Source organism: Dendropsophus ebraccatus, unplaced genomic scaffold (assembly GCF_027789765.1).
Source record: "Dendropsophus ebraccatus isolate aDenEbr1 unplaced genomic scaffold, aDenEbr1.pat pat_scaffold_418_ctg1, whole genome shotgun sequence".
NCBI classification, from domain to species: domain Eukaryota; kingdom Metazoa; phylum Chordata; class Amphibia; order Anura; family Hylidae; genus Dendropsophus; species Dendropsophus ebraccatus.
The window spans coordinates 38,588-59,928 of NW_027210031.1; the positions used below are offsets into that span (position 1 = coordinate 38,588).

A 21,341-nucleotide genomic window follows, 5' to 3' on the forward strand; every position below is an offset into this window, starting at 1 on the left:
CAAAAGGAAGCCTCGCTTTAGCAGAGCTCGTCAGCGGCCATTCTAAGCTGAAGGTGCCTGCCCTCGTCAGATCGCAGACTGCTACACGGCTTAAGGCCCGGCAAGTACCAGCATGGGAGACTGGCTGGGAATCCCGGGTGCCGCTGGCTTTTTGCCAATGGCAGCTCCAACGGCCCCTTTATCCATCCTCAAAAGGAAGCCTCGCTTTAGCAGAGCTCGTCAGCGGCCATTCTAAGCTGAAGGTGCCTGCCCTCGTCAGATCGCAGACTGCTACACGGCTTAAGGCCCGGCAAGTACCAGCATGGGAGACTGGCTGGGAATCCCGGGTGCCGCTGGCTTTTTGCCAATGGCAGCTCCAACGGCCCCTTTATCCATCCTCAAAAGGAAGCCTCGCTTTAGCAGAGCTCGTCAGCGGCCATTCTAAGCTGAAGGTGCCTGCCCTCGTCAGATCGCAGACTGCTACACGGCTTAAGGCCCGGCAAGTACCAGCATGGGAGACTGGCTGGGAATCCCGGGTGCCGCTGGCTTTTTGCCAATGGCAGCTCCAACGGCCCCTTTATCCATCCTCAAAAGGAAGCCTCGCTTTAGCAGAGCTCGTCAGCGGCCATTCTAAGCTGAAGGTGCCTGCCCTCGTCAGATCGCAGACTGCTACACGGCTTAAGGCCCGGCAAGTACCAGCATGGGAGACTGGCTGGGAATCCCGGGTGCCGCTGGCTTTTTGCCAATGGCAGCTCCAACGGCCCCTTTATCCATCCTCAAAAGGAAGCCTCGCTTTAGCAGAGCTCGTCAGCGGCCATTCTAAGCTGAAGGTGCCTGCCCTCGTCAGATCGCAGACTGCTACACGGCTTAAGGCCCGGCAAGTACCAGCATGGGAGACTGGCTGGGAATCCCGGGTGCCGCTGGCTTTTTGCCAATGGCAGCTCCAACGGCCCCTTTATCCATCCTCAAAAGGAAGCCTCGCTTTAGCAGAGCTCGTCAGCGGCCATTCTAAGCTGAAGGTGCCTGCCCTCGTCAGATCGCAGACTGCTACACGGCTTAAGGCCCGGCAAGTACCAGCATGGGAGACTGGCTGGGAATCCCGGGTGCCGCTGGCTTTTTGCCAATGGCAGCTCCAACGGCCCCTTTATCCATCCTCAAAAGGAAGCCTCGCTTTAGCAGAGCTCGTCAGCGGCCATTCTAAGCTGAAGGTGCCTGCCCTCGTCAGATCGCAGACTGCTACACGGCTTAAGGCCCGGCAAGTACCAGCATGGGAGACTGGCTGGGAATCCCGGGTGCCGCTGGCTTTTTGCCAATGGCAGCTCCAACGGCCCCTTTATCCATCCTCAAAAGGAAGCCTCGCTTTAGCAGAGCTCGTCAGCGGCCATTCTAAGCTGAAGGTGCCTGCCCTCGTCAGATCGCAGACTGCTACACGGCTTAAGGCCCGGCAAGTACCAGCATGGGAGACTGGCTGGGAATCCCGGGTGCCGCTGGCTTTTTGCCAATGGCAGCTCCAACGGCCCCTTTATCCATCCTCAAAAGGAAGCCTCGCTTTAGCAGAGCTCGTCAGCGGCCATTCTAAGCTGAAGGTGCCTGCCCTCGTCAGATCGCAGACTGCTACACGGCTTAAGGCCCGGCAAGTACCAGCATGGGAGACTGGCTGGGAATCCCGGGTGCCGCTGGCTTTTTGCCAATGGCAGCTCCAAAGTCCCCTTTATCCATCCTCAAAAGGAAGCCTCGCTTTAGCAGAGCTCGTCAGCGGCCATTCTAAGCTGAAGGTGCCTGCCCTCGTCAGATCGCAGACTGCTACACGGCTTAAGGCCCGGCAAGTACCAGCATGGGAGACTGGCTGGGAATCCCGGGTGCCGCTGGCTTTTTGCCAATGGCAGCTCCAACGGCCCCTTTATCCATCCTCAAAAGGAAGCCTCGCTTTAGCAGAGCTCGTCAGCGGCCATTCTAAGCTGAAGGTGCCTGCCCTCGTCAGATCGCAGACTGCTACACGGCTTAAGGCCCGGCAAGTACCAGCATGGGAGACTGGCTGGGAATCCCGGGTGCCGCTGGCTTTTTGCCAATGGCAGCTCCAACGGCCCCTTTATCCATCCTCAAAAGGAAGCCTCGCTTTAGCAGAGCTCGTCAGCGGCCATTCTAAGCTGAAGGTGCCTGCCCTCGTCAGATCGCAGACTGCTACACGGCTTAAGGCCCGGCAAGTACCAGCATGGGAGACTGGCTGGGAATCCCGGGTGCCGCTGGCTTTTTGCCAATGGCAGCTCCAACGGCCCCTTTATCCATCCTCAAAAGGAAGCCTCGCTTTAGCAGAGCTCGTCAGCGGCCATTCTAAGCTGAAGGTGCCTGCCCTCGTCAGATCGCAGACTGCTACACGGCTTAAGGCCCGGCAAGTACCAGCATGGGAGACTGGCTGGGAATCCCGGGTGCCGCTGGCTTTTTGCCAATGGCAGCTCCAACGGCCCCTTTATCCATCCTCAAAAGGAAGCCTCGCTTTAGCAGAGCTCGTCAGCGGCCATTCTAAGCTGAAGGTGCCTGCCCTCGTCAGATCGCAGACTGCTACACGGCTTAAGGCCCGGCAAGTACCAGCATGGGAGACTGGCTGGGAATCCCGGGTGCCGCTGGCTTTTTGCCAATGGCAGCTCCAACGGCCCCTTTATCCATCCTCAAAAGGAAGCCTCGCTTTAGCAGAGCTCGTCAGCGGCCATTCTAAGCTGAAGGTGCCTGCCCTCGTCAGATCGCAGACTGCTACACGGCTTAAGGCCCGGCAAGTACCAGCATGGGAGACTGGCTGGGAATCCCGGGTGCCGCTGGCTTTTTGCCAATGGCAGCTCCAACGGCCCCTTTATCCATCCTCAAAAGGAAGCCTCGCTTTAGCAGAGCTCGTCAGCGGCCATTCTAAGCTGAAGGTGCCTGCCCTCGTCAGATCGCAGACTGCTACACGGCTTAAGGCCCGTCAAGTACCAGCATGGGAGACTGGCTGGGAATCCCGGGTGCCGCTGGCTTTTTGCCAATGGCAGCTCCAACGGCCCCTTTATCCATCCTCAAAAGGAAGCCTCGCTTTAGCAGAGCTCGTCAGCGGCCATTCTAAGCTGAAGGTGCCTGCCCTCGTCAGATCGCAGACTGCTACACGGCTTAAGGCCCGGCAAGTACCAGCATGGGAGACTGGCTGGGAATCCCGGGTGCCGCTGGCTTTTTGCCAATGGCAGCTCCAACGGCCCCTTTATCCATCCTCAAAAGGAAGCCTCGCTTTAGCAGAGCTCGTCAGCGGCCATTCTAAGCTGAAGGTGCCTGCCCTCGTCAGATCGCAGACTGCTACACGGCTTAAGGCCCGGCAAGTACCAGCATGGGAGACTGGCTGGGAATCCCGGGTGCCGCTGGCTTTTTGCCAATGGCAGCTCCAACGGCCCCTTTATCCATCCTCAAAAGGAAGCCTCGCTTTAGCAGAGCTCGTCAGCGGCCATTCTAAGCTGAAGGTGCCTGCCCTCGTCAGATCGCAGACTGCTACACGGCTTAAGGCCCGGCAAGTACCAGCATGGGAGACTGGCTGGGAATCCCGGGTGCCGCTGGCTTTTTGCCAATGGCAGCTCCAAAAGCCCCTTTATCCATCCTCAAAAGGAAGCCTCGCTTTAGCAGAGCTCATCAGCGGCCATTCTAAGCTGTAGGTGCCTGCCCTCGTCAGATCGCAGACTGCTACACGGCTTAAGGCCCGGCAAGTACCAGCATGGGAGACTGGCTGGGAATCCCGGGTGCCGCTGGCTTTTTGCCAATGGCAGCTCCAACGGCCCCTTTATCCATCCTCAAAAGGAAGCCTCGCTTTAGCAGAGCTCGTCAGCGGCCATTCTAAGCTGAAGGTGCCTGCCCTCGTCAGATCGCAGACTGCTACACGGCTTAAGGCCCGGCAAGTACCAGCATGGGAGACTGGCTGGGAATCCCGGGTGCCGCTGGCTTTTTGCCAATGGCAGCTCCAACGGCCCCTTTATCCATCCTCAAAAGGAAGCCTCGCTTTAGCAGAGCTCGTCAGCGGCCATTCTAAGCTGAAGGTGCCTGCCCTCGTCAGATCGCAGACTGCTACACGGCTTAAGGCCCGGCAAGTACCAGCATGGGAGACTGGCTGGGAATCCCGGGTGCCGCTGGCTTTTTGCCAATGGCAGCTCCAACGGCCCCTTTATCCATCCTCAAAAGGAAGCCTCGCTTTAGCAGAGCTCGTCAGCGGCCATTCTAAGCTGAAGGTGCTTGCCCTCGTCAGATCGCAGACTGCTACACGGCTTAAGGCCCGGCAAGTACCAGCATGGGAGACTGGCTGGGAATCCCGGGTGCAGCTGGGTTTTTGCCAATGGCAGCTCCAACGGCCCCTTTATCCATCCTCAAAAGGAAGCCTCGCTTTAGCAGAGCTCGTCAGCGGCCATTCTAAGCTGAAGGTGCCTGCACTCGTCAGATCGCAAACTGCTACACGGCTTAAGGCCCGGCAAGTACCAGCATGGGAGACTGGCTGGGAATCCCGGGTGCCGCTAGCTTTTTGCCAATGACAGCTCCAACGGCCCCTTTATCCATCCTCAAAAGGAAGCCTCGCTTTGGCAGAGCTCGTCAGCGGCCATTCTAAGCTGAAGGTGCCTGCCCTCGTCAGATCGCAGACTGCTACACGGCTTAAGGCCCGGCAAGTACCAGCATGGGAGACTGGCTGGGAATCCCGGGTGCCGCTGGCTTTTTGCCAATGGCAGCTCCAAAAGTCCCTTTATCCATCCTCAAAAGGAAGCCTCGCTTTAGCAGAGCTCGTCAGCGGCCATTCTAAGCTGAAGGTGCCTGCCCTCGTCAGATCGCAGACTGCTACACGGCTTAAGGCCGGGCAAGTACCAGCATGGGAGACTGGCTGGGAATCCCGGGTGCCGCTGGCTTTTTGCCAATGGCAGCTCCAAAAGTCCCTTTATCCATCCTCAAAAGGAAGCCTCGCTTTAGCAGAGCTCGTCAGCGGCCATTCTAAGCTGAAGGTGCCTGCCCTCGTCAGATCGCAGACTGCTACACGGCTTAAGGCCTGGCAAGTACCAGCATGCGAGACTGGCTGGGAATCCCGGGTGCCGTTGGCTTTTTGCCAATGGCAGCTCCAACGGCCGCTTTATCCATCCTCAAAAGGAAGCCTCGCTTTAGCAGAGCTCGTCAGCGGCCATTCTAAGCTGAAGGTGCCTGCCCTCGTCAGATCGCAGACTGCTACACGGCTTAAGGCCCGGCAAGTACCAGCATGGGAGACTGGCTGGGGAATCCCGGGTGCCGCTGGCTTTTTGCCAATGGCAGCTCCAACGGCCCCTTTATCCATCCTCAAAAGGAAGCCTCGCTTTAGCAGAGCTCGTCAGCGGCCATTCTAAGCTGAAGGTGCCTGCCCTCGTCAGATCGCAGACTGCTACACGGCTTAAGGCCCGGCAAGTACCAGCATGGGAGACTGGCTGGGAATCCCGGGTGCCGCTGGCTTTTTGCCAATGGCAGCTCCAACGGCCCCTTTATCCATCCTCAAAAGGAAGCCTCGCTTTAGCAGAGCTCGTCAGCGGCCATTCTAAGCTGAAGGTGCCTGCCCTCGTCAGATCGCAGACTGCTACACGGCTTAAGGCCCGGCAAGTACCAGCATGGGAGACTGGCTGGGAATCCCGGGTGCCGCTGGCTTTTTGCCAATGGCAGCTCCAAAAGTCCCTTTATCCATCCTCAAAAGGAAGCCTCGCTTTAGCAGAGCTCGTCAGCGGCCATTCTAAGCTGAAGGTGCCTGCCCTCGTCAGATCGCAGACTGCTACACGGCTTAAGGCCTGGCAAGTACCAGCATGGGAGACTGGCTGGGAATCCCGGGTGCCGCTGGCTTTTTGCCAATGGCAGCTCCAAAAGTCCCTTTATCCATCCTCAAAAGGAAGCCTCGCTTTAGCAGAGCTCGTCAGCGGCCATTCTAAGCTGAAGGTGCCTGCCCTCGTCAGATCGCAGACTGTTACACGGCTTAAGGCCCGGCAAGTACCAGCATGGGAGACTGGCTGGGAATCCCGGGTGCCGCTGGCTTTTTGCCAATGGCAGCGCCATCGGCCCCTTTATCCATCCTCAAAAGGAAGCCTCGCTTTAGCAGAGCTCGTCAGCGGCCATTCTAAGCTGAAGGTGCTTGCCCTCGTCAGATCGCAGACTGCTACACGGCTTAGGGCCGGGCAAGTACCAGCATGGGAGACTGGCTGGCAATCCCGGGTGCAGCTGGGTTTTTGCCAATGGCAGCTCCAACAGCCCCTTTATCCATCCTCAAAAGGAAGCCTCGCTTTAGCAGAGCTCGTCAGCGGCCATTCTAAGCTGAAGGTGCCTGCACTCGTCAGATCGCAAACTGCTACACGGCTTAAGGCCCGGCAAGTACCAGCATGGGAGACTGGCTTGGAATCCCGGGTGCCGCTGGCTTTTTGCCAATGACAGCTCCAACGGCCCCTTTATCCATCCTCAAAAGGAAGCCTCGCTTTGGCAGAGCTCGTCAGCGGCCATTCTAAGCTGAAGGTGCCTGCCCTCGTCAGATCGCAGACTGCTACACGGCTTAAGGCCCGGCAAGTACCAGCATGGGAGACTGGCTGGGAATCCCGGGTGCCGCTGGCTTTTTGCCAATGGCAGCTCCAACGGCCCCTTTATCCATCCTCAAAAGGAAGCCTCGCTTTAGCAGAGCTCGTCAGCGGCCATTCTAAGCTGAAGGTGCCTGCCCTCGTCAGATCGCAGACTGCTACACGGCTTAAGGCCCGGCAAGTACCAGCATGGGAGACTGGCTGGGAATCCCGGGTGCCGCTGGCTTTTTGCCAATGGCAGCTCCAAAAGTCCCTTTATCCATCCTCAAAAGGAAGCCTCGCTTTAGCAGAGCTCCTCAGCGGCCATTCTAAGCTGAAGGTGCCTGCCCTCGTCAGATCGCAGACTGCTACACGGCTTAAGGCCCGGCAAGTACCAGCATGGGAGACTGGCTGGGAATCCCGGGTGCTGTTGGCTTTTTGCCAATGGCAGCTCCAACGGCCGCTTTATCCATCCTCAAAAGGAAGCCTCGCTTTAGCAGAGCTTGTCAGCGGCCATTCTAAGCTGAAGGTGCCTGCCCTCGTCAGATTGCAGACTGCTACACGGCTTAAGGCCCGGCAAGTACCAGCATGGGAGACTGGCTGGGAATCCCGGGTGCCGCTGGCTTTTTGCCAATGGCAGCTCCAACGGCCCCTTTATCCATCCTCAAAAGGAAGCCTCGCTTTAGCAGAGCTCGTCAGCGGCCATTCTAAGCTGAAGGTGCCTGCACTCGTCAGATCGCAGACTGCTACACGGCTTAAGGCCCGGCAAGTACCAGCATGGGAGACTGGCTGGGAATCCCGGGTGCCGCTGGCTTTTTGCCAATGGCAGCTCCAACGGCCCCTTTATCCATCCTCAAAAGGAAGCCTCGCTTTAGCAGAGCTCGTCAGCGGCCATTCTAAGCTGAAGGTGCCTGCCCTCGTCAGATCGCAGACTGCTACACGGCTTAAGGCCCGGCAAGTACCAGCATGGGAGACTGGCTGGGAATCCCGGGTGCCGCTGGCTTTTTGCCAATGGCAGCTCCAAAAGTCCCTTTATCCATCCTCAAAAGGAAGCCTCGCTTTAGCAGAGCTCGTCAGCGGCCATTCTAAGCTGAAGGTGCCTGCCCTCGTCAGATCGCAGACTGCTACACGGCTTAAGGCCCGGCAAGTACCAGCATGGGAGACTGGCTGGGAATCCCGGGTGCCGCTGGCTTTTTGCCAATGGCAGCTCCAACGGCCCCTTTATCCATCCTCAAAAGGAAGCCTCGCTTTAGCAGAGCTCGTCAGCGGCCATTCTAAGCTGAAGGTGCTTGCCCTCGTCAGATCGCAGACTGCTACACGGCTTAAGGCCCGGCAAGTACCAGCATGGGAGACTGGCTGGGAATCCCGGGTGCAGCTGGGTTTTTGCCAATGGCAGCTCCAACGGCCCCTTTATCCATCCTCAAAAGGAAGCCTCGCTTTAGCAGAGCTCGTCAGCGGCCATTCTAAGCTGAAGGTGCCTGCTCTCGTCAGATCGCAAACTACTACACGGCTTAAGGCCCGGCAAGTACCAGCATGGGAGACTGGCTGGGAATCCCGGGTGCCGCTGGCTTTTTGCCAATGACAGCTCCAACGGCCCCTTTATCCATCCTCAAAAGGAAGCCTCGCTTTGGCAGAGCTCGTCAGCGGCCATTCTAAGCTGAAGGTGCCTGCCCTCGTCAGATCGCAGACTGCTACACGGCTTAAGGCCCGGCAAGTACCAGCATGGGAGACTGGCTGGGAATCCCAGGTGCCGCTGGCTTTTTGCCAATGGCAGCTCCAACGGCCCCTTTATCCATCCTCAAAAGGAAGCCTCGCTTTAGCAGAGCTCGTCAGCGGCCATTCTAAGCTGAAGGTGCCTGCACTCGTCAGATCGCAGACTGCTACACGGCTTAAGGCCCGGCAAGTACCAGCATGGGAGACTGGCTGGGAATCCCGGGTGCCGCTGGCTTTTTGCCAATGGCAGCTCCAACGGCCGCTTTATCCATCCTCAAAAAAAGCCTCGCTTTAGCAGAGCTCGTCAGCGGCCATTCTAAGCTGAAGGTGCCTGCCCTCGTCAGATCGCAGACTGCTACACGGCTTAAGGCCCAGCAAGTACCAGCATGGGAGACTGGCTGGGAATCCCGGGTGCCGCTTGCTTTTTGCCAATGACAGCTCCAACGGCCCCTTTATCCATCCTCAAAAGGAAGCCTCGCTTTGGCAGAGCTCGTCAGCGGCCATTCTAAGCTGAAGGTGCCTGCCCTCGTCAGATCGCAGACTGCTACACGGCTTAAGGCCCGGCAAGTACCAGCATGGGAGACTGGCTGGGAATCCCGGGTGCCGCTGGCTTTTTGCCAATGGCAGCTCCAACGGCCCCTTTATCCATCCTCAAAAGTAAGCCTCGCTTTAGCAGAGCTCGTCAGCGGCCATTCTAAGCTGAAGGTGCCTGCACTCGTCAGATCGCAGACTGCTACACGGCTTAAGGCCCGGCAAGTACCAGCATGGGAGACTGGCTGGGAATCCCGGGTGCCGCTGGCTTTTTGCCAATGGCAGCTCCAAAAGTCCCTTTATCCATCCTCAAAAGGAAGCCTCGCTTTAGCAGAGCTCGTCAGCGGCCATTCTAAGCTGAAGGTGCCTGCCCTCGTCAGATTGCAGACTGCTACACGGCTTAAGGCCCGGCAAGTACCAGCATGGGAGACTGGCTGGGAATCTCGTGTGCCGCTGGCTTTTTGCCAATGGCAGCTCCAAAAGTCCCTTTATCCATCCTCAAAAGGAAGCCTCGCTTTAGCAGAGCTCGTCAGCGGCCATTCTAAGCTGAAGGTGCCTGCCCTCGTCAGATCGCAGGCTGCTACACGGCTTAAGGCCCGGCAAGTACCAGCATGGGAGACTGGCTGGGAATCCCGGGTGCCACTGGCTTTTTGCCAATGGCAGCTCCAACGGCCCCTTTATCCATCCTCAAAAGGAAGCCTCGCTTTAGCAGAGCTCGTCAGCGGCCATTCTAAGCTGAAGGTGCCTGCACTCGTCAGATCGCAGACTGCTACACGTCTTAAGGCCCGGCAAGTACCAGCATGGGAGACTGGCTGGGAATCCCGGGTGCCGCTGGCTTTTTGCCAATGGCAACTCCAAAAGTCCCTTTATCCATCCTCAAAAGGAAGCCTCGCTTTAGCAGAGCTCATCAGCGGCTATTCTAAGCTGAAGGTGCCTGCCCTCGTCAGATCGCAGGCTGCTACACGACTTAAGGCCCGGCAAGTACCAGCATGGGAGACTGGCTGGGAATCCCGGGTGCCGCTGGCTTTTTGCCAATGGCAGCTCCAACGGCCCCTTTATCCATCCTCAAAAGGAAGCCTCGCTTTAGCAGAGCTCATCAGCGGCCATTCTAAGCTGAAGGTGCCTGCCCTCGTCAGATCGCAGACTGCTACACGGCTTAAGGCCCGGCAAGTACCAGCATGGGAGACTGGCTGGGAATCCCGGGTGCAGCTGGCTTTTTGCCAATGGCAGCTCCAACGGCCCCTTTATCCATCCTCAAAAGGAAGCCTCGCTTTAACAGAGCTCGTCAGCGGCCATTCTAAGCTGAAGGTGCCTGCACTCGTCAGATCGCAGACTGCTACATGGCTTAAGGCCTGGCAAGTACCAGCATGGGAGACTGGCTGGGAATCCCGGGTGCCGCTGGCTTTTTGCCAATGGCAGCTCCAAAAGTCCCTTTATCCATCCTCAAAAGGAAGCCTCGCTTTAGCAGAGCTCGTCAGCGGCCATTCTTTTTTTTTTTTTTTTTTTTTTTTTTTTTTTTTTTAAACTGTTTATTTAATTTTTTAAAATTTTTTCTTATCAAAAAGCAACATAACAAGGATCAATCACAGAGAAATGCTTAGACATCTATAAGAAGCACATATCAATGTAGAAGGAGTACCAATTTTTCAATATTGACAATATGGTAACGGACGGACAAGAGCGGCCTAGTAAATGGGTACATATTACTGCTTCTCCTCTCAGTACTCAGGAGAGAGCACCTGTTCGCCAAAGGTGAAATGGCATAGCAAATCTCTGTAGTCAGACTATGTATTTTGAAACAGAAACACTGAAAAAACTGAACCAAACATACATACAAACATACAAACAAACAAACCCACAGACAGGGGGGAGACAGGGAAGAAACATTAGGAAGAGGTTAGGATGCCCAGGGTCGTGTCCCATGGTTCCCATATTTTCTCAAACTTTTCTACCCTATTGTCGTTCAGTGCAGTCAAGTACTCCATCCGCCTGATATCCCTAATCCTCTGGACTAGCATATCTCGGGATGGGGCCTGTGTATTCTTCCACATGGCAGGTATCGCGCATTTGGCCGCTGTAAGGATGTGCAGGAGGAGTCTGGCTTCAGGTTTTCTCAACCGTTTAGGTGGGACATTGAGTAGGTATGTCAGGATATCTAGTGGAAGTCGTGTGCGCAAGACCGAGTGTAATAAGTCTCTAACTACTCCCCAGTATTGTTGTATTAGCGGACACTCCCAGAATATATGTATCAGCGTGCCTGGCACTTGGGAGCATCTCCAACATAGGGGAGACGTAGCCGGGAACAAGCGGTTCAGTAAATCAGGAGTATGATACCAATGCATGAGGAGTTTGTATTGGTTCTCCTTGTAACTGACGCATGCCGAGGCCTTCGCCGCTTGGGACCATATAATTTGCCATAGTGTGAAAGGGATGCTTCTCCCCAGGTACGTCTCCCATTTGGACATGTAGCTCCAGCCTCGGGAAGGGTCATCAGGAGGGAAAGCTAGCAAGTTGTGTATACTGGTGATCAGTCCACTAGTAGACGTGTTTAGTTTGCACAACCACTCAAAGGGGGAAGGCTTGGAGAAAGGCCTGTCTCCGCACAGGGATGTTGCATATTGGCAGAGGTCGTCATAAAAGTGACAAGCCCTCGGGGGCAAGTCATATCTATCCTGAAGCTTAGAAAAAGGTAAGATAGTCCGCTTTAGAGGGTCTATGATGTCAGCAAAGTGGAAGGTTTTTGCACGTAGCCATGGGTCGACTGCTTCTGCCACCATACTATTAGGAATGGCGGGGGTGTACAGGAAGGAGGTCAGGGGGGAGAATCGAGACTGTAATGCAAATTTATCCCTAGCCTCCACCCATATTTGTCTAGTCAGTCGCATGGGGCCTAGCATATCTCTATCTGGGATGTCTAGGAGGGGGTTCCAGATTAAGACCCCTGGATGAATGGGCGCCAGCCACAGCTTCTCAATCTGCGTCCATTTCGTGTACGCCCAAAGAGACGTCCACGCTGGGACTCTGCGGAGGTGAGTTGCTAAGTAATACCTATGGACATCTGGGAGTCCCAGACCACCATGTTCTGTTTTTGCTGTGACAATCTGAGCTGAAATTCTATGACGCCCATTCCTCCAGATGAATTTTAGGAGTACCTTCTGAAAAGAGGACATGAAGTTTTTGGAGATTGGGACAGGTAGGGTTTCGTACAAATAAAGAAGCTTCGGGAGGATGGACATTTTTACGGCCGCTATCCTTCCCAGGAGGGATAAGGGGAGAGAGTTCCATTTAGAGAGAAGCGCCGTCACTTCTTGCAGGAGTGGCGGGAAGTTAATTTTGAATAAGGTGGAGAAGGAGGAGGTTATGTTGGTTCCCAAGTACCGAAGGGCACTGTTTTTCCATTTGTAAGGGAAGGAGTATTGTAACGTCTCAGTCAGGGAAGGTGGAAGATTAATTGGCAAGGCTTCCGTTTTTGTCTTGTTGATTTTATAGCCCGATAACCTCCCATACTCGTCTAGGATGTTGTGTAAGTTAGGGAGGGAAGTATGGGGGTCACGTAGGGTCAACAGGATGTCATCCGCAAATAAAGATAATTTAAATTCTTTCTCATGGATCAGTATCCCTTTAACATCAGGGCTTAGTCGTATGCGAGCTGCCAGTGGCTCTATACAGAGGACAAACAGCAGGGGTGATAGGGGGCACCCCTGTCTGGTCCCATTATGTATGGATATGCGAGGGGACATGGCATGGGGGAGGCGCACTTCGGCAGTCGGGGAAGAATACAGGGAGCTTATTGCGGAAAGGAAGGGCCCGGAAAATCCAAAGGTTTTCAGTGTGGCCATCAGAAAGGGCCAGCCCAGCCTGTCAAAGGCTTTTTCCGCGTCTAGGCTCAGGAGGAGCCCTCCAGTCCTGGTTTTATTAAGGACGTCAATTAGGTCTATGGTTCTCCGTGTGTTATCCCCCGCCTGACGATTAAGCACGAAACCCACCTGGTCCTTATCAATGAGTTTCGGAAGGAGCGCTCCTAGTCTATTCGCCAGTATTTTTGTGAAAATTTTAAGATCCGAGTTTAACAAGGAGATGGGTCGGTAACTGGCACAGTCTGTAGGATCTTTATTTGGTTTGGGCACGACCGTTATGTAGGAGTCAAGCATTCGTTGTGGAACAGGGGAATCGGAGAGGAAAGAGTTAAATAGGGGCAGGAGGTGCGGGGATAACTCAGTCGTGAAGGTCTTATAGTACGAGTATGGGAGGCCGTCAGGGCCTGGGGATTTCCCATTAGGGAGTTCCTTAAGTACCTCCGCAAGTTCCTCATGGGTGATCGGGCTGTTCAGGGTTGTCAGGTCCTCTGGTAAGAGGGTTGGCAACTGACAGGAGAGCAGGTAGTCCTGAAGGGCCCTCGCTCTGTCGTCCGGGCCGAGTGGTAGTTGGGAAGGCAGAGAGTATAGATTAGAATAGTAGTCAGCGAACAATGATGCCATACGTACTGGGTCGTATGTCAAACCCCCAGTGGGATCCTTAATGGCAAATGGCGAATTCATACATCTATTATCCCGGAGCTGGGCTGCTAATAGAGAGTGCGCTTTATTGGCTTTTTCGTAGTATTTATGTCTCGTGTAGGTCAGTAACTTTTCTACCTTCAGTATCGCCAAATCTTTCAGTTTTGCACGAGTTTCCACTAGCTGCCGGAGGATACGAACCGATGGGGAGGAGATCATTTGGGTCTCCAGTGTTCTGACCCTTGAAGCTAGGTTCTGCGCCTGAAAGTTTGCATCCTTCTTCAGCTTAGCGGAGAGTGCTATACAGTGCCCTCTAAGAACCGACTTATGGGCCTCCCACAGGGTTGCCTGTGAGGGCACACTGCCTACGTTTAATTGAAAGTAGTCATTGATACATTTTCTCAAGGAATCTCTATGGGCTGATTGTTTCACCAGGAGCTCGTTAAGGCGCCAATGGCAAACCCGACGAGGGGAATGTATATCCTTGAGATCTAGGACCACCGGGGAATGGTCTGACCAGGTAATCCCCGGGATGTCAACATGATCAGTCAGTCTCAGGCCCAAGATATTGCCAAAGAAAAAGTCAATGCGGGTATGGGTTAAGTGTGGGTGGGAGAAGAAGGTGAACGTCTTCTCGTTAGGGTGCGTCACCCTCCACAGGTCAAACAGGTCATGTCTCCTAATCAACTGTCGGAATTTCTGAGACGTGAGGCTTACTGTCTGCGGGGTGGGGCCAGGGGTCTGAGGGTGGCGGTCTGTCGAAGGCGAGAACGGGACGTTAAAATCTCCTCCCACCAGGAGGGTTGGAGAGGAGAGTGTGTTTGCCAGGGCGCTGACTTTATTAAATACTGTCGCTAGAAATTTCACCTGACCCGTGTTAGGGCTATACACATTACAGAGGATCACCGGGGAACCCTGTAGGGTACCAGCCAAAATAATGTAGCGGCCTCCTGTGTCTACATCTGAATGTGTGACCAGGAATGGGCAGGATTTGGAAATCAGGATCGCCACCCCTGCCCTCTTTCTGTCTAATGTTGCTGAGTAGGTTGTCGGAAATTGATAATGGGCAAATTTGAATGTGCATGACCTATCATGGTGCGTCTCCTGGAGGAATACTATGTCCGCTTTTAGAGCTCTCAGCTCCCGAAGAAGAAGACGCCTCTTAACGTTTGAGTTGAGGCCCTTTACATTAAACGTAATCAGACGCACCATGACAGGGCACGAACAGATAGGATATCTCGCATACCTTGTGGACTACCAAGTGCGGGGGCCCGATAGGGGTAGGGCCGGTCCCATCTCCAGGCATAGGGAACAGCTGGGACTCGGAGGAAGGATACCTCAGTTCTAATAGAGAGGGGGGGAGGAAGGACAAAACATGAATACCACATAACAACATAAAAACACCACAGCCAGCAAAACAACAACAACATTTCTATTGTTTATGTGACCGTCAACTCAGTCGGACAGTCCCTATCCAGACAACCGTAGCAAATGTATTATATTAAAGGCCCTCTGAGACCCTATAAGGCCACCCAGGGGCTAGGAGGTCTGAGATAGGAAGGGGGGAAACGAGGCAGATGCCCCAGCTAACAGACACTTTACTGACTAAAGATTTGTATATACGAAAAAATAAAAGGAAACACTCTTTCTACATCCAGCTCAGAGCTAACCCGCAATAAACAATAAAATTAAAACAGAATTAAGGCAGTTAAATGACAACTTGGAGAAAGTAAGGGGGGGACCCCTTTATGGTTAGGGAACATCCGCCATCAGACCTATCGATATCCAGTTCAGCGGGGGTTGGACCTCGGGGGGGATCGGAGGTCCGGGGGGGAGCGCAGCTGAGAACCCCGCTTTTTTCTTTGGCGAGTTGAGGACCACACTGGTCTGGGGGGAGGTGGTGGGGGGATCAGCTCCCAATCCGGTAAGTCTGGCATCGGAACATCCAGGGCAGAGCAGAACTGTTCCAAGTCCTCTGCAGAGCGCAGGGTCAGGGTCGCTCCATTTCGCCGGACGTTGAGGCTGAAGGGGAACCCCCAACGATAGGGGATATTCCGATCCCTAAGACATTGTAGCAATGGACGTAGTAATCTGCGTTTCTGGAGCGTCACCCACGACAGGTCAGGAAGGAGCTGAATGTAGGTTCCACGGAAGCTAATATCATTCAACTCTCTGGATTTTTGCATAATGGCTTCTTTAAGCATGAAATCAGTCACACAGCAAATTATGTCCCTTGCTTGGGAGTTTCCAGCTCTAGGTCTGAGGGCTCTGTGAGCCCGGTCTAGCTTTATCTCGTGGTCCCGTGGTGTACCCAGGATTTGATTAAACAAAGCCGAAAGAATTTCTCTCAGGTCTTCAGCATGTGGGGATTCAGGGAGGCCCCTAACGCGTATGTTGTGCCTGCGCCCCCTATTATCAAGGTCTTCTAGGTGGCGTTGGTAGTCCCCCAAAGCATTATGTTGTGCCAGAACGGTGGACTGTAGGTCCATTATGTAGGATCTGGTATCATCATGTTCAGTCTCTAGGGAATCCACCCTGTTTCCCACCTGCTGCAGGTCATGGCGCAATGCTGCTATTTCCCCTCGGCATGCTGCTTTAACTTCTTGTATTAGGGCCTTAAAGTCCTCTTTGGTGGGTATATTATTAAGGTATTTACTCAGGGGGTGGTCAGGGGCCATAATGTCCTCATCAGACTCTGACTGCCGCGACCCCCATGTCCCTACAGTTCCTGCATGGGGGGACTCAGTGTGCTCCAGTGCCTGTGTGCTGTCCTCAGAGCCCGTAGAGAACCAGTCTGGGGGGGAGGAGGACGGTGTAGGCGGGGGGGTCACTCTAGGGCCCTTGGTCTTATGTGGGGGCCTGGGCGGCAGTGGAGGTTGCTGCGGCGGGGCAGGAGGGACCGGGTCCTTTAAAGAGGCGGCCGGTTCCTCGGCTGTAATGGCGGCCGCCACGTGTGGGGCCGGGTTACCTCGGTCCTCGCCGCCGTCACCAGATGCCAGGCTGCCGTGGTCGGAGGCAAAATGGGGTGAGTCCAGGGCTCTCTCGGACGTCTCCACTGCCTCCGAGTGCCGGGTTGGAGAGGGAGGATGTTCCGCAAGCCGCTGCAGCGCCTGGCGCCCTGCCGGCGCCATCTTGGAGTGTGCGGCGGCCTGGTCCGAGACCAGGAAGGTGTCCAGGGGACCTGAGATGACGGCTCCCGGAGCCGGAGGCTTGGTGGCCGTCTTCTGGGAGCCTCTTCTGGTCATGGTCAGAGTGTGTGGGGTCCCGATAACTGCGGGTAAACTGCCTGGCGGGTCAGCTCTGAGCGGAGCTCTGAAACGTGCGTCCGCTCACTCCGGCATCTAGACACGCCCCCCGTCAGCGGCCATTCTAAGCTGAAGGTGCCTGCCCTCGTCAGATTGCAGACTGCTACACGGCTTAAGGCCCGGCAAGTACCAGCATGGGAGACTGGCTGGGAATCCCGGGTGCCGTTGGCTTTTTGCCAATGGCAGCTCCAACGGCCCCTTTATCCATCCTCAAAAGGAAGCCTCGCTTTAGCAGAGCTCGTCAGCGGCCATTCTAAGCTGAAGGTGCCTGCACTCGTCAGATCGCAGACTGCTACACGGCTTAAGGCCCGGCAAGTACCAGCATGGGAGACTGGCTGGGAATCCCGGGTGCCGCTGGCTTTTTGCCAATGGCAGCTCCAACGGCCCCTTTATCCATCCTCAAAAGGAAGCCTCGCTTTAGCAGAGCTCGTCAGCGGCCATTCTAAGCTGAAGGTGCCTGCCCTCGTCAGATCGCAGACTGCTACACGGCTTAAGGCCCGGCAAGTACCAGCATGGGAGACTGGCTGGGAATCCCGGGTGCCGCTGGCTTTTTGCCAATGGCAGCTCCAAAAGTCCCTTTATCCATCCTCAAAAGGAAGCCTCGCTTTAGCAGAGCTCGTCAGCGGCCATTCTAAGCTGAAGGTGCCTGCCCTCGTCAGATCGCAGACTGCTACACGGCTTAAGGCCCGGCAAGTACCAGCATGGGAGACTGGCTGGGAATCCCGGGTGCCGCTGGCTTTTTGCCAATGGCAGCTCCAAAAGTCCCTTTATCCATCCTCAAAAGGAAGCCTCGCTTTAGCAGAGCTCGTCAGCGGCCATTCTAAGCTGAAGGTGCCTGCCCTCGTCAGATCGCAGACTGCTACACGGCTTAAGGCCCGGCAAGTACCAGCATGGGAGACTGGCTGGGAATCCCGGGTGCCGCTGGCTTTTTGCCAATGGCAGCTCCATCGGCCCCTTTATCCATCCTCAAAAGGAAGCCTCGCTTTAGCAGAGCTCGTCAGCGGCCATTCTAAGCTGAAGGTGCTTGCCCTCGTCAGATCGCAGACTGCTACACGGCTTAGGGCCGGGCAAGTACCAGCATGGGAGACTGGCTGGGAATCCCGGGTGCAGCTGGGTTTTTGCCAATGGCAGCTCCAACAGCCCCTTTATCCATCCTCAAAAGGAAGCCTCGCTTTAGCAGAGCTCGTCAGCGGCCATTCTAAGCTGAAGGTGCCTGCACTCGTCAGATCGCAAACTGCTACACGGCTTAAGGCCCGGCAAGTACCAGCATGGGAGACTGGCTTGGAATCCCGGGTGCCGCTGGCTTTTTGCCAATGACAGCTCCAACGGCCCCTTTATCCATCCTCAAAAGGAAGCCTCGCTTTGGCAGAGCTCGTCAGCGGCCATTCTAAGCTGAAGGTGCCTGCCCTCGTCAGATCGCAGACTGCTACACGGCTTAAGGCCCGGCAAGTACCAGCATGGGAGACTGGCTGGGAATCCCGGGTGCCGCTGGCTTTTTGCCAATGGCAGCTCCAACGGCCCCTTTATCCATCCTCAAAAGGAAGCCTCGCTTTAGCAGAGCTCGTCAGCGGCCATTCTAAGCTGAAGGTGCCTGCCCTCGTCAGATCGCAGACTGCTACACGGCTTAAGGCCCGGCAAGTACCAGCATGGGAGACTGGCTGGGAATCCCGGGTGCCGCTGGCTTTTTGCCAATGGCAGCTCCAAAAGTCCCTTTATCCATCCTCAAAAGGAAGCCTCGCTTTAGCAGAGCTCCTCAGCGGCCATTCTAAGCTGAAGGTGCCTGCCCTCGTCAGATCGCAGACTGCTACACGGCTTAAGGCCCGGCAAGTACCAGCATGGGAGACTGGCTGGGAATCCCGGGTGCCGTTGGCTTTTTGCCAATGGCAGCTCCAACGGCCGCTTTATCCATCCTCAAAAGGAAGCCTCGCTTTAGCAGAGCTTGTCAGCGGCCATTCTAAGCTGAAGGTGCCTGCCCTCGTCAGATTGCAGACTGCTACACGGCTTAAGGCCCGGCAAGTACCAGCATGGGAGACTGGCTGGGAATCCCGGGTGCCGCTGGCTTTTTGCCAATGGCAGCTCCAACGGCCCCTTTATCCATCCTCAAAAGGAAGCCTCGCTTTAGCAGAGCTCGTCAGCGGCCATTCTAAGCTGAAGGTGCCTGCACTCGTCAGATCGCAGACTGCTACACGGCTTAAGGCCCGGCAAGTACCAGCATGGGAGACTGGCTGGGAATCCCGGGTGCCGCTGGCTTTTTGCCAATGGCAGCTCCAACGGCCCCTTTATCCATCCTCAAAAGGAAGCCTCGCTTTAGCAGAGCTCGTCAGCGGCCATTCTAAGCTGAAGGTGCCTGCCCTCGTCAGATCGCAGACTGCTACACGGCTTAAGGCCCGTCAAGTACCAGCATGGGAGACTGGCTGGGAATCCCGGGTGCCGCTGGCTTTTTGCCAATGGCAGCTCCAAAAGTCCCTTTATCCATCCTCAAAAGGAAGCCTCGCTTTAGCAGAGCTCGTCAGCGGCCATTCTAAGCTGAAGGTGCCTGCCCTCGTCAGATCGCAGACTGCTACACGGCTTAAGGCCCGGCAAGTACCAGCATGGGAGACTGGCTGGGAATCCCGGGTGCCGCTGGCTTTTTGCCAATGGCAGCTCCAACGGCCCCTTTATCCATCCTCAAAAGGAAGCCTCGCTTTAGCAGAGCTCGTCAGCGGCCATTCTAAGCTGAAGGTGCCTGCCCTCGTCAGATCGCAGACTGCTACACGGCTTAAGGCCCGGCAAGTACCAGCATGGGAGACTGGCTGGGAATCCCGGGTGCAGCTGGGTTTTTGCCAATGGCAGCTCCAACGGCCCCTTTATCCATCCTCAAAAGGAAGCCTCGCTTTAGCAGAGCTCGTCAGCGGCCATTCTAAGCTGAAGGTGCCTGCTCTCGTCAGATCGCAGACTGCTACACGGCTTAAGGCCCGGCAAGTACCAGCATGGGAGACTGGCTGGGAATCCCGGGTGCCGCTGGCTTTTTGCCAATGACAGCTCCAACGGCCCCTTTATCCATCCTCAAAAGGAAGCCTCGCTTTGGCAGAGCTCGTCAGCGGCCATTCTAAGCTGAAGGTGCCTGCCCTCGTCAGATCGCAGACTGCTACACGGCTTAAGGCCCGGCAAGTACCAGCATGGGAGACTGGCTGGGAATCCCATGTGCCGCTGGCTTTTTGCCAATGGCAGCTCCAACGGCCCCTTTATCCATCCTCAAAAGGAAGCCTCGCTTTAGCAGAGCTCGTCAGCGGCCATTCTAAGCTGAAGGTGCCTGCACTCGTCAGATCGCAGACTGCTACACGGCTTAAGGCCCGGCAAGTACCAGCATGGGAGACTGGCTGGGAATCCCGGGTGCCGCTGGCTTTTTGCCAATGGCAGCTCCAACGGCCGCTTTATCCATCCTCAAAAGGAAGCCTCGCTTTAGCAGAGCTCGTCAGCGGCCATTCTAAGCTGAAGGTGCCTGCCCTGGTCAGATCGCAGACTGCTACACGGCTTAAGGCCCAGCAAGTACCAGCATGGGAGACTGGCTGGGAATCCCGGGTGCCGCTCGCTTTTTGCCAATGACAGCTCCAACGGCCCCTTTATCCATCCTCAAAAGGAAGCCTCGCTTTGGCAGAGCTCGTCAGCGGCCATTCTAAGCTGAAGGTGCCTGCCCTCGTCAGATCGCAGACTGCTACACGGCTTAAGGCCCGGCAAGTACCAGCATGGGAGACTGGCTGGGAATCCCGGGTGCCGCTGGCTTTTTGCCAATGGCAGCTCCAACGGCCCCTTTATCCATCCTCAAAAGTAAGCCTCGCTTTAGCAGAGCTCGTCAGCGGCCATTCTAAGCTGAAGGTGCCTGCACTCGTCAGATCGCAGACTGCTACACGGCTTAAGGCCCGGCAAGTACCAGCATGGGAGACTGGCTGGGAATCCCGGGTGCCGCTGGCTTTTTGCCAATGGCAGCTCCAAAAGTCCCTTTATCCATCCTCAAAAGGAAGCCTCGCTTTAGCAGAGCTCGTCAGCGGCCATTCTAAGCTGAAGGTGCCTGCCCTCGTCAGATCGCAGACTGCTACACGGCTTAAGGCCCGGCAAGTACCAGCATGGGAGACTGGCTGGGAATCCCGTGTGCCGCTGGCTTTTTGCCAATGGCAGCTCCAAAAGTCCCTTTATCCATCCTCAAAAGGAAGCCTCGCTTTAGCAGAGCTCGTCAGCGGCCATTCTAAGCTGAAGGTGCCTGCCCTCGTCAGATCGCAGACTGCTACACGGCTTAAGGCCCGGCAAGTACCAGCATGGGAGACTGGCTGGGAATCCCGGGTGCCACTGGCTTTTTGCCAATGGCAGCTCCAACGGCCCCTTTATCCATCCTCAAAAGGAAGCCTCGCTTTAGCAGAGCTCGTCAGCGGCCATTCTAAGCTGAAGGTGCCTGCACTCGTCAGATCGCAGACTGCTACACGGCTTAAGGCCCGGCAAGTACCAGCATGGGAGACTGGCTGGGAATCCCGGGTGCCGCTGGCTTTTTGCCAATGGCAACTCCAAAAGTCCCTTTATCCATCCTCAAAAGGAAGCCTCGCTTTAGCAGAGCTCATCAGCGGCTATTCTAAGCTGAAGGTGCCTGCCCTCGTCAGATCGCAGGCTGCTACACGACTTAAGGCCCGGCAAGTACCAGCATGGGAGACTGGCTGGGAATCCCGGGTGCCGCTGGCTTTTTGCCAATGGCAGCTCCAACGGCCCCTTTATCCATCCTCAAAAGGAAGCCTCGCTTTAGCAGAGCTCGT

The 21,341-nt window shown here is 55.6% G+C and overlaps 49 pseudogenes; all 49 read left to right on the top strand.

Annotated features, from left to right (window-relative positions):
- The first annotated feature begins 29 nt into the window (after window positions 1-29).
- Window positions 30-149, top strand: LOC138776177 (5S ribosomal RNA; annotated as a pseudogene).
- Window positions 150-218: 69 nt separating this feature from the next.
- LOC138776178 (5S ribosomal RNA) lies at window positions 219-338 on the top strand (annotated as a pseudogene).
- Window positions 339-407: 69 nt separating this feature from the next.
- Window positions 408-527, top strand: LOC138776179 (5S ribosomal RNA; annotated as a pseudogene).
- Window positions 528-596: 69 nt separating this feature from the next.
- Window positions 597-716, top strand: LOC138776180 (5S ribosomal RNA; annotated as a pseudogene).
- Window positions 717-785: 69 nt separating this feature from the next.
- On the top strand, window positions 786-905 carry LOC138776182 (5S ribosomal RNA; annotated as a pseudogene).
- Window positions 906-974: 69 nt separating this feature from the next.
- On the top strand, window positions 975-1,094 carry LOC138776183 (5S ribosomal RNA; annotated as a pseudogene).
- A 69-nt stretch (window positions 1,095-1,163) lies between these two features.
- Window positions 1,164-1,283, top strand: LOC138776184 (5S ribosomal RNA; annotated as a pseudogene).
- A 69-nt stretch (window positions 1,284-1,352) lies between these two features.
- Window positions 1,353-1,472, top strand: LOC138776185 (5S ribosomal RNA; annotated as a pseudogene).
- Window positions 1,473-1,541: 69 nt separating this feature from the next.
- LOC138776186 (5S ribosomal RNA) lies at window positions 1,542-1,661 on the top strand (annotated as a pseudogene).
- Window positions 1,662-1,730: 69 nt separating this feature from the next.
- On the top strand, window positions 1,731-1,850 carry LOC138776187 (5S ribosomal RNA; annotated as a pseudogene).
- Window positions 1,851-1,919: 69 nt separating this feature from the next.
- Window positions 1,920-2,039, top strand: LOC138776188 (5S ribosomal RNA; annotated as a pseudogene).
- A 69-nt stretch (window positions 2,040-2,108) lies between these two features.
- On the top strand, window positions 2,109-2,228 carry LOC138776190 (5S ribosomal RNA; annotated as a pseudogene).
- A 69-nt stretch (window positions 2,229-2,297) lies between these two features.
- Window positions 2,298-2,417, top strand: LOC138776191 (5S ribosomal RNA; annotated as a pseudogene).
- A 69-nt stretch (window positions 2,418-2,486) lies between these two features.
- On the top strand, window positions 2,487-2,606 carry LOC138776192 (5S ribosomal RNA; annotated as a pseudogene).
- A 69-nt stretch (window positions 2,607-2,675) lies between these two features.
- Window positions 2,676-2,795, top strand: LOC138776194 (5S ribosomal RNA; annotated as a pseudogene).
- A 258-nt stretch (window positions 2,796-3,053) lies between these two features.
- Window positions 3,054-3,173, top strand: LOC138776195 (5S ribosomal RNA; annotated as a pseudogene).
- Window positions 3,174-3,242: 69 nt separating this feature from the next.
- LOC138776196 (5S ribosomal RNA) lies at window positions 3,243-3,362 on the top strand (annotated as a pseudogene).
- Window positions 3,363-3,431: 69 nt separating this feature from the next.
- LOC138776197 (5S ribosomal RNA) lies at window positions 3,432-3,551 on the top strand (annotated as a pseudogene).
- A 258-nt stretch (window positions 3,552-3,809) lies between these two features.
- LOC138776198 (5S ribosomal RNA) lies at window positions 3,810-3,929 on the top strand (annotated as a pseudogene).
- Window positions 3,930-3,998: 69 nt separating this feature from the next.
- On the top strand, window positions 3,999-4,118 carry LOC138776199 (5S ribosomal RNA; annotated as a pseudogene).
- A 447-nt stretch (window positions 4,119-4,565) lies between these two features.
- LOC138776200 (5S ribosomal RNA) lies at window positions 4,566-4,685 on the top strand (annotated as a pseudogene).
- Window positions 4,686-4,754: 69 nt separating this feature from the next.
- Window positions 4,755-4,874, top strand: LOC138776215 (5S ribosomal RNA; annotated as a pseudogene).
- A 448-nt stretch (window positions 4,875-5,322) lies between these two features.
- Window positions 5,323-5,442, top strand: LOC138776201 (5S ribosomal RNA; annotated as a pseudogene).
- Window positions 5,443-5,511: 69 nt separating this feature from the next.
- Window positions 5,512-5,631, top strand: LOC138776202 (5S ribosomal RNA; annotated as a pseudogene).
- Window positions 5,632-5,700: 69 nt separating this feature from the next.
- On the top strand, window positions 5,701-5,820 carry LOC138776227 (5S ribosomal RNA; annotated as a pseudogene).
- A 69-nt stretch (window positions 5,821-5,889) lies between these two features.
- Window positions 5,890-6,009, top strand: LOC138776064 (5S ribosomal RNA; annotated as a pseudogene).
- Window positions 6,010-6,456: 447 nt separating this feature from the next.
- On the top strand, window positions 6,457-6,576 carry LOC138776203 (5S ribosomal RNA; annotated as a pseudogene).
- Window positions 6,577-6,645: 69 nt separating this feature from the next.
- On the top strand, window positions 6,646-6,765 carry LOC138776205 (5S ribosomal RNA; annotated as a pseudogene).
- Window positions 6,766-7,212: 447 nt separating this feature from the next.
- LOC138776076 (5S ribosomal RNA) lies at window positions 7,213-7,332 on the top strand (annotated as a pseudogene).
- Window positions 7,333-7,401: 69 nt separating this feature from the next.
- On the top strand, window positions 7,402-7,521 carry LOC138776206 (5S ribosomal RNA; annotated as a pseudogene).
- A 69-nt stretch (window positions 7,522-7,590) lies between these two features.
- On the top strand, window positions 7,591-7,710 carry LOC138776207 (5S ribosomal RNA; annotated as a pseudogene).
- Window positions 7,711-7,968: 258 nt separating this feature from the next.
- Window positions 7,969-8,088, top strand: LOC138776480 (5S ribosomal RNA; annotated as a pseudogene).
- Window positions 8,089-8,157: 69 nt separating this feature from the next.
- On the top strand, window positions 8,158-8,277 carry LOC138776052 (5S ribosomal RNA; annotated as a pseudogene).
- Window positions 8,278-8,346: 69 nt separating this feature from the next.
- Window positions 8,347-8,466, top strand: LOC138776088 (5S ribosomal RNA; annotated as a pseudogene).
- A 257-nt stretch (window positions 8,467-8,723) lies between these two features.
- LOC138776208 (5S ribosomal RNA) lies at window positions 8,724-8,843 on the top strand (annotated as a pseudogene).
- Window positions 8,844-8,912: 69 nt separating this feature from the next.
- On the top strand, window positions 8,913-9,032 carry LOC138776100 (5S ribosomal RNA; annotated as a pseudogene).
- Window positions 9,033-16,803: 7,771 nt separating this feature from the next.
- LOC138776112 (5S ribosomal RNA) lies at window positions 16,804-16,923 on the top strand (annotated as a pseudogene).
- A 69-nt stretch (window positions 16,924-16,992) lies between these two features.
- On the top strand, window positions 16,993-17,112 carry LOC138776209 (5S ribosomal RNA; annotated as a pseudogene).
- A 69-nt stretch (window positions 17,113-17,181) lies between these two features.
- Window positions 17,182-17,301, top strand: LOC138776210 (5S ribosomal RNA; annotated as a pseudogene).
- Window positions 17,302-17,370: 69 nt separating this feature from the next.
- LOC138776211 (5S ribosomal RNA) lies at window positions 17,371-17,490 on the top strand (annotated as a pseudogene).
- Window positions 17,491-17,937: 447 nt separating this feature from the next.
- On the top strand, window positions 17,938-18,057 carry LOC138776212 (5S ribosomal RNA; annotated as a pseudogene).
- A 69-nt stretch (window positions 18,058-18,126) lies between these two features.
- Window positions 18,127-18,246, top strand: LOC138776213 (5S ribosomal RNA; annotated as a pseudogene).
- Window positions 18,247-18,693: 447 nt separating this feature from the next.
- Window positions 18,694-18,813, top strand: LOC138776123 (5S ribosomal RNA; annotated as a pseudogene).
- Window positions 18,814-19,071: 258 nt separating this feature from the next.
- Window positions 19,072-19,191, top strand: LOC138776214 (5S ribosomal RNA; annotated as a pseudogene).
- A 258-nt stretch (window positions 19,192-19,449) lies between these two features.
- LOC138775950 (5S ribosomal RNA) lies at window positions 19,450-19,569 on the top strand (annotated as a pseudogene).
- A 258-nt stretch (window positions 19,570-19,827) lies between these two features.
- Window positions 19,828-19,947, top strand: LOC138776135 (5S ribosomal RNA; annotated as a pseudogene).
- A 258-nt stretch (window positions 19,948-20,205) lies between these two features.
- Window positions 20,206-20,325, top strand: LOC138776216 (5S ribosomal RNA; annotated as a pseudogene).
- Window positions 20,326-20,394: 69 nt separating this feature from the next.
- On the top strand, window positions 20,395-20,514 carry LOC138776146 (5S ribosomal RNA; annotated as a pseudogene).
- A 447-nt stretch (window positions 20,515-20,961) lies between these two features.
- Window positions 20,962-21,081, top strand: LOC138776158 (5S ribosomal RNA; annotated as a pseudogene).
- Window positions 21,082-21,341: the final 260 nt, after the last annotated feature.